The sequence below is a fragment of the Orcinus orca genome, chromosome 11, assembly GCF_937001465.1.
Source record: "Orcinus orca chromosome 11, mOrcOrc1.1, whole genome shotgun sequence".
In the NCBI taxonomy this organism is placed as follows: Eukaryota; Metazoa; Chordata; class Mammalia; order Artiodactyla; family Delphinidae; genus Orcinus; species Orcinus orca.
In genome coordinates this window covers 69,253,002-69,262,361 of record NC_064569.1, presented here as the reverse complement: position 1 = coordinate 69,262,361, position 9,360 = coordinate 69,253,002, and the positions used below count along the sequence as shown (strand labels likewise).

At 34.5% G+C, this 9,360-nt stretch overlaps 1 non-coding gene across 1 annotated transcript; it reads right to left on the bottom strand.

Annotated features, from left to right (window-relative positions):
* Window positions 1-8,910: 8,910 nt before the first annotated feature.
* LOC117196911 (U6 spliceosomal RNA) lies at window positions 8,911-9,017 on the bottom strand. The gene has a single exon (XR_004477338.1). It is a non-coding gene; the product is annotated as a U6 spliceosomal RNA (small nuclear RNA).
* Window positions 9,018-9,360: the final 343 nt, after the last annotated feature.

Sequence of the window (9,360 nt, the reverse complement as noted above, 5' to 3'; positions counted from 1 at the left end):
CTAAAACCAATGTATACTTATTAGCCCCAAATTAACCTTGACTAATTTTATATAGCTTGTAAATGGTGGAGTCAAGATTTGAATCTAGATTTTCTGGTTTCAGTGGTCATGTTTTTAACAACTATACTCCATGGCTTTGTTTTGCATTATTCTTTCTTTCCAGGTGGTTTCACCCATGTGCATTATTTCAGTTACCATTTATATGCTAGTGGCTCTCAAAACCTGGACTTCTCAATCTGATCTGTCCTTCAACCTTTCAAGTTCTGTTTCTGACCAGTTCTGATACAAATGATCCATATTATTCAAAGATGTTCTTGCCTGAATGTAAGTAATTGAAACTTTCCATGATCCCCAGCTGGTTGAATCTGTGGAGGTGAAATTGATGATATGGAGGAACCACATACACAGAAGGCTGACTATAAATCTACTTGGATTTTTGACAATGTGGAGGGTCAGCACCCCTAACCCTGGTGTTGTTCAAGGGTCAGCTATAATTTCCCTTAATAATATAATAAGATTTTTCTTTTTAAGGAAAATTTTCATCTATTACAGTAGATACTTAATAAATCTTAATTCTCTGTTCCTTACCACTTTGCCTCATCACTTTCATGAGGATATTGTCCAAATACTAAATGAGAGAAGACAGTCAAACATTGTACACAGATATTACTTAAAGGCAATTTGATAGAAAACACTTCCGAAGAACCAGAGATTCTTCAAATAAACTACATTTTTAATTAAAAAATGTTAACATCTTCAATATATGTATCCTATTTTATGATATTGCTATATCATAAAATACAAAGCTATATCATTGCTATATTTTCAAGTTTTAATTTTTTATCTCTTTGATTTAGTAGTTAAGTACGTATGTCTGTGCTAAATCTAACATGTGCTAACATGTGCTAACATTAGGGTTATAGTTCAAGTTTGTTATAAAATAAAATGCTATGTGTATTAGACTGCTAGGGTTGCCACAACACTAGACCACAGACTGAATGTCTTAAACAACAGAAATTAATCTTCTCACAGTCTGGAGCTTAAAAGTCCAAGATCAAGGTTCTGGAAAAGCCAGTTTCTGGTGAGACCTTTCTTCCTGGCTTGCAAATGGCTGCATTCTTTCTCTGTCCTCACATGGCTTTTTCTCTGCGCATGTGTACATGGGAAGACAGAGAGAGATCTCTACTGTTTCTTCCTCTTCTTATCAGGACACCAGTTTTATGGGACTAAGGTCCCACCCTTACGACCTCATGTAATTTTAATTACCTCCTTAAAGACCCTATCTCCAAATACAGTCACATTGAGGTGTAAGGCTTCAGTATATAAATTTGGGGGGTACACAATTCAGTCCATAACAGTATATAGTTGACCCCTGAACAATGCAGGAGTTTGGGGCACCAACCCCTGGCAAAGTAAAAAATCCAAGTATAACTTTACAGTTGGCCCTTTGTCATTCCACATTCACAGATTCAACCAACCACAGATCGTGTGATACTATAGTACATATTTATGGAAAAAAAATCCAAGTATGAGTGGAACCTCACAGTTCAAACACATGTCGAACAAGGGTCAACTGTTTTCATATAAAGACAAGGGAGTCCTGAATATTAAGCATCTCAGGGCAAAAAAAAACAAAATCAAAAACAAAATCAAAAAATAACCCTTGGAATTGTAAATACATTCAAAGTGCAAGAAATTTAATTAGTATATATATAATGTATATGTAAATAATATCTAATGACTACATTTAAGAGAAAGTGATGAGATTAATTTAGCTTACTATATGAAGTATTTGGTTTATAATTCTGTGTCTGAATTAAGATTATACACTTTAAACTTTAAAAGGCTGAGTTTGTTATAGCTTTTTAAAAAGCTGCACATTTGTAATATATTGAGTTATATATTCTGTGAAGATCTTACAAATCTTTAAGCCACTTGATCCTTTAATAACTGGAATTTTGTCATTAATTTTGCACTTGAGAAAAGGGTAGAACTGATTTAATCAAGGCATAATTATAGTACTTTGAAATATAATTTTATTCTTTTACTGAAGGGATGTGTTCACATTTTTATTTTTTAAATTTGACATGAAGTCTCTTAATGACATGAAAGTTTCATGTTTTCTTTTTTTCTTATCTTCCTCTAATTTTAGAGTTTTTTCCCTTCTACTTCTCCATCGCCTCTATTCCACACTATTCTCTCTTCTTTATTCATTGAACTTTCTTTTTATACATCCAACAAATTGTATTATATTTGAATATAATTTTGATTTTTAAGGGGTATGCTTTCGCTTCTGTAATGGATAGGATTGCTAGCATGCCTTAGAGATTGATCTGCCTGGTATTTTTAACTGTCTTATTGAAAATATAATATTCATGATCTCCTGAGACTGTTGTAGTCATTGGCAACAATGTCTGCATGTTATCTACATTCTCTGCCTTATCAACTCTGAAACGGCTGTTTACCTGATTTTGATAGCTACTTTAAAAGACCATTCTCAGGAAATATTTCCTAACCATGGTAACCATAATGCACAAATACACACAGTTACTCTTGTATAAAAATGTGGTATACAGAGATTGTTGGCAATGTTAAGACCACCCAGTTCGGGGTGGATTTGGAGAAAATGTCATGATTCACCCAGAATATAAAGGATTAATGGAAGCTATGATGAGTAAATTAGAAAGGAAATTTTTTATTTTATCCCAGAATATAACAGGAACCATTCTGGATGGCTAGCATTCTCTTCTAGCTGCAAGTGGCCACTGTTACTTCTTATTCTATGTGTCTGTCACTTTTCTATTAGCAACTTTGGAATTTTATATTGAGCAATACATTATATCCCCATCATTTCACTTCTGGACCCAAAAGGTAAAAATATCCCAGTTTCTCTAGGCAACCATCATAGCCTAAACTCTCCCTCTTCCATAAAACACACGGACCTGAGTGTTTTCATTTATTCATTCAACAAATGTTTACTGAGCCAGGCATTGCACAAAAGCTGCAAAAGCCAGTATGATCCCTGCCCTCTTCTAGTCTTCTCTACTGGAGGAAACAGATATTAATCGAGTAATCACACAAACTAATGGCTAATTTCAACTTCTACAATGTTGCAAAACAGGTACACAGTGCTAGAAAATCTTTAAAGTGAGGAACTGACCTCAAACGGAAGGTCAGTGAAGTCTTCCCTGTGGAAGGACCGCCTGACCCGAGATCTAAAGGATGAGTGGCAAATAAGAGGTAAAAGATGGGGAGAAAAGCACTTTTGCTCAAGGTATCAGTTTGGTATCTTGATGCAGCATGGCAAGTATAAAGGAATAAAATCACTCACGTGGCTGCAGTATAGCACGAAGGAGAGCAGGGTGTGAAATCAGATTGAAGAGGGAGCTGGAAGCCAGCTTTCACTTTATGAAGGGAAGATACAGAGTAAGAGTTGCTTTTTGAAAAGGTGACTCTGGGAGACTGTGGCATATTTTATAGTTGTTTTTTCTGGAACTGCATTTCTTTGGATGATTAGTCGAATGAAGAAAGGGAGGCTTCCTTTATTATCTCATGTTAGTACTTCATAATCACCCTAGTTTATCCCAGTGTGTATACTAAGATTCAATGCCTCAAAAAATGCGAAGAAGAAAATGGAAGCATATTGGAAACCTTTGTCCCACCATTAACTTCAGCCCTTTGATAATTTCAGTTTGGAATTTTGGATATTTCTAGGCCTCTGTGAAGAGTTGGTCTGCCCAAAATGATTATACAGCAGAGTGTCATAGAATAAACCAAAGAGTTGCAGTCTGGTTTAAAAATGGTCAACAAACATACATCTAATCTGTAATAAGAAAGACATGAAAAATCCAAAACTTAAAACCAAGCCAAATAGCCAGAAGGTGGAAAGCTTTTAAAATAAAAACATCTCACTTCATTTCCAAGATAACTGATTAAAAACTCTAAAAGTGATATTTTCTAACAAATGGTTATTAAACATGAGGACAAAGTTAATGTATTTTTCTATGATAATGCTGTTATTTCAAATGCTCTGAATATCTGGAACATTAAGATTATTCAAAACTATAGTAAAATAGTTACTCATTACATAAGTTACTCATTACTCATTACATAAGTTTACTGAGTTTTGTGCTTAAACAGACTGTGGATAGTTGTTTCAAGGCAAGAATGTGAAATCTGTCAATGTCCAACTCAGCATAATTTTAATTGTACTTACAGATATAGGTGAGCACATTAATATTTCACAATCATTTTCACCCTCCAAGAAGCCATCATCACTGATTAAAGTCTTTTGAAATACTATTGAATCTTTCAAATTTTCTTGGAATTATAATAACTATAAATTTGTGCTTATAATTCACCAAGCAAATTTCCCTAGAGTTCTTTCCATCATAAATTTCTGATAATGTGAAAATTATTTGAAAATTATTACATTTCTCATAATGTGATCTGAATCTCTATCTGTATTTCCATAAGTAATAGTTTAAAATGTACATTAGCATAGTCTGATATAGCTTTATTTCACCACTAACGTTTTAACAGTTATAGCGAGGAAAGAGCTGCACAATACTTTGAAGAAATGTACTTTCAAAAATTGATCTATTTAATATAATCTGCATGTTTGCTTTCTAAATTATAATTTATCTTTGATAACAAAGATTTTTTGTATTTATGAATAACTGTGCAATTAATTTGTGTTTGTTTTATTTCATCTTATTTTGTTTAGATGACAGCTGAGGAAAGACTTGTAGAAATCACCTGAAGTAACGTTACTGTTGTCACGTTGCTAACAAAGAAGACTGGTAAATGACAATGAAGAATTTCCTATCAACACTTTTTTCCTGTATTAAATAATTGTTGGAAAGGGGATTGTTGGAAATCATAATAAATTTAAAATGTGTTCTCTATAGAAAAGGGAGAAAGAAAGAAAATGAACATTTCTCATTATATCTTCCAACTTTCTGAATCTCAGATCATAATGGTAAATCCAAAAAAAGCCTTTTTCTAAATGAGTGTATATTGAAGTAAGTTATCAGAAGAGGGTGAAAGAGAAAAAAATCAAGTAAAAATACAACCCTAAGGAGTTATCTGGTATATTCTGCTTCTTACCAAGTTACATTTTTAACTCTGTGTAGTAAGAGAATATTAAAGTGAATTGCTAAAAAGATATTTACATTCAAGATGCGCTTGACTATTTGGATAGAATAAAAATTGATTATTTGGATAGAACAGAAATGCTGACCAACCCAGATCTTTGTATACTGGAAGATGAAACTCTTCCTACACATGCCTGTGCAGATTTCAGGGTACAATGCTTACTAGATTGTGCAAAAAGTTCCTCCTAAAATGTTCCAGATTAGCACATGTGCCACGATAGAGTAACTCCACAATTCACTGTCCAAACCCTGACAATTTTAAAAGTGAAATGGAGAGCCCTTACTAATTAAAGTAATACAAGAATCACAAAGTGGGTCTGTCTCAGTCACAAATGAGTATTTACTCACTATGGCCCCAGCTATTTTGTAGATATATTTACCCAATCATGAAATTACCTCCTAGTTTCTTTAACTCCATGAGTTATTATTTATTTGTTAATACACTCTGTCATATGGACTCCATTTCTTTTTTGTGTTTCTTTTATGACATATTTTAGTCTGATTTATAATTACTTAAAAGCTATAATGCTCATATTTAAAATATATCTAAGATTATTTATTTAATATATGCTAAGCATTGGTTCAAACTTATTTCACAGCAATATTGTGAAATAGGCATTATTCAAAGCAGAGGCTCTGAAAAAATTATGTTCATTACCTAAGGATACCCTGTCAATAAGAGGATCCATATTCTAATCTGGGTCTTTTTGACAAAAAGGACTAAACTTTTAGCCACTGGGCCACCTGTCTCATTCCTTCAACTCATCTGGAGTTGTAGATTTAGCTCTACTGAGTGATCTTCTATATCAATAACCTTAACTTCTCTGTGTTTCAGATTTATATTATCTGTTAAATAATCAGGATGGAAAACAAAACCACCTTGGAGATAGCAAAATGCAAACTGTCCTGGAGAGCTGGCTGCGTTATCTGAAGGAAAGAACTACCTAGCCAAAATTATGACCATCTCATTCATTCATCCATTCAATTCATTCAAGCAACATTCCATAGCATAGAGATATATTAATTAACTCAAACTTAAATACTCAAAATTAAATACTAGGTAACAAGTTTACAAAGAAGAACAAAGCATACTCCCTGCCCTCAAGGAGTTCACCGTGTCTGTGGGGCTACAACTCACGATTATAAACTACGTGTTAAATGAAATAATAAAATATTACGGGAGGATAGAGAAGAGGTACAGTCTAAGGGCAGGAGTGAGTGTGAGCGGTGTGGCCAGTGGGAAAGAGAGGTCAGGTAATGATTTCTAAAGGAATCTCAGATGCAGTTGCTTTGGCTTTCATATGTGTGGAACTGGCAACTTTTCAATCTGGTATATTAGTTAAGGGAATCCCCTGAGTTCACCTGAAAGCACAACCTTGTTTTCATCTCCCAAATATTCAGTTACATAGTCAACCACAAATAAAAAATAAAGCTACTATATGATCTGCATCTTTATTCCTGCCCTGCTACTAGGTTCATCAGTACCGCTTTTTAAAATTCCATATATATGCATTAGCATACGGTATTTGTTTTTCTCTTTCTGACTTACTTCACTCTGTATGACAGACCCTAGGTCCATCCACCTCATTACAAGTAACTTAATTTCGTTCCTTCTTAGGGTTGAGTACTAGTCCATTGCATATATGTGTCACATCTTCTTATCCATTCATCTGTCAATGGACATTTAGGTTGCTTGCATGTCCTGACTATTGTAAATAGTGCTGCAATGAACACTGTGGTACATGACTCTTTTTGAATTATGGTTTTCTCAGGGTAAATGCCCAGTAGTGGGATTGCTGGGTCATATGGTAGTTCGATTTTAGTTTTTTAAGGAAACTCCATACTATTCTCCATAGTGGCTGTATCAATTTACATTCCCACCAACAGTGCAGGAGGGTTCCCTTTTCTCCACACCCTCTCCGGCATTTATTGTTTGTAGATTTTTTTGATGATGGCCATTCTGACCAGTGTGAGGTGATACCTCATTGTGGTTTTGATTTGTATTTCTATTATGATTAGTGATGTTGAGCATCTTTTCATGTGTTTGTTGGCCATCTGTATAACTTCTTTGGAGAAATGTCTATTTAGGTCTTCTGCCCATTTTTGGATTGGGCTGTTTGTTTTTTTGATATTGAGCTGCATGAGCTGCTTGTACATTTTGGAGATTAATCCTTTGTCAGTTGCTTCATTTGCAAATATTTTCTCCCATTCTGAGGGTTGTCTTTTCGTCTTCTTTATGGTTTTCTTTGCTGCAAAAGCTTTTAAGTTTCGTTAGGTGCCATTTATTTATTTTCGTTTTTATTTCCATTTCTCTAGGAGGTGGGTCAAAAAGGATCTTGCTGTGATTTATGTCATAGAGTGTTCTGCCTGTGTTTTCCTCTAAGAGTTTTATAGTGTCTGGCCTTCCATTTAGGTCTTTAATCCATTTTGAGTTTATTTTTGTGTATGGTGTTAGGAAGTGTTCTAATTTCATTCTTTTACATGTAGCTGTCCAGTTTTCCCAGCATCACTTATTGAAGAGACTGTCTTTTCCTCCATTGTATATTCTTGCCTCCTCTGTCATAGATTAGGTGACCATAGGTGTGTGGGTTTATCTCCGGGCTTTCTATCCTGTTCCATTGATCTATATTTCTGTTTTTGTGCTAGTACCATACTGATTACTGTAGCTTTGTAGTATAGGCTGAAGTCAGGGAGCATGATTCCTCCAGCTCCTTTTTTCTTTCTTGAGATTGCTTTGGCTATTCAGGGTCTTTTGTGTCTCCATACAAATTGTAAAATTCTTGTTCTAGTTCTGTGAAAAATGCCGTTGGTAATTTGATAGGGATTGCATTGAATCTGTAGATTGCTTTGGGTAGTAGAGTCATTTTCACAATGTTGAGTCTTCCAATCCAAGAACATGGTATATCTCTCCATCTGTTTGTATCATCTTTGATTCCTTTCATCAGTGTCTTATAGTTTTCTGCATACAGGTCTTTTGCCTCCTTAGGAAGGTTTATTCCTAGGTATTTTATTCTTTTTGTTGCAATGGTAAATGGGAGTGTTTCCTTAATTTTTCTTTCAGATTTTTCATTGTTAGTGTATAGGAATGCCAGAGATTTCTGTGCATTTTGTATCTTGCTACTTTACCAAATTCGTTGATTAGCTCTAGTAGTTTTCTGGTGGCATCTTTAAGATTTTCATGTCATCTGCAATTAGCGATGTTGATCATCTTTTCATGTGCCTCTTCGCCATCTGTATGTCTTCTTTGGAGAAATGTCTATGTAGGTCTTCTGCCCATTTTTTTATTGGGTTGTTTGTTTTATTGATATTGAGTTGCATGAGCTGTTTGTATATTTTAGATATTAACCCCCTTGTCAGTCACATCATTTGCAAATATTTTCTCTCATTCCATAAGTTGTCTTTTCATTTTGCTGATGGTTTTCTTTGTTCTGAAAAAGCTTTTAAGCTTGATTAAGTCCCGTTTGTTTATTTTTTCTTTTATTCCTTTTGCCTTGGGAGACTAATCTAAGAAAATATTGCTACAATTTATGTCCCAGAATGTTTTGCCTGTGTTCTCTTCTAGGAGTTTTATGGTGTCTTTTCTTATATTTAGGTCTTTAAACCATTTTGAGTTTATTTTTGTATATGGTATGAGGGAGTGTTCTAATTTCATTGATTAACATATAGCTGTCCGGCTTTCCCAAAACCACTTGCTGAAGAGACTGTCTTTTCGTCATTGTATATCCTTGCCTCCTTTGTTGTAGATTTTTTTTTTTTTAATACAGAACACTTCACAAATTTGCATGTCATCCTTATGCAGGGGCCAGGCTAATCTTCCCTGTATCGTTCCTATTTTAGTATGTGTGCCACTGAAGCGAGCACTGTTGTAGATTAATTGACTGTACATGTGTGGGTTTATTTCTGGGCTCTCTATTCTGTTCCATTGATCTACATGTCTGTTTTTGTGCCAATACCATGCTGTTTGATTACTGTAGCTTTGTAGTATTGTCTGAAGTCTGGAAGGGTTATGCCTCCAGCTTTGTTCTTCTTCCTCAGATTTGCTGTGGCAATTCTGGGTCTTTTGTGGTTCCATATAAATTTATTTTAAAGTGATAAATAAAGCATGTTCTTTGACCTCAGAAAAATTCTAATCAAAATAAGTACAAAAATGAGTCAGAGGGTAAGGATGAGATTTTGCCACTCTTGTCAAGCAAGCTATTCAAAT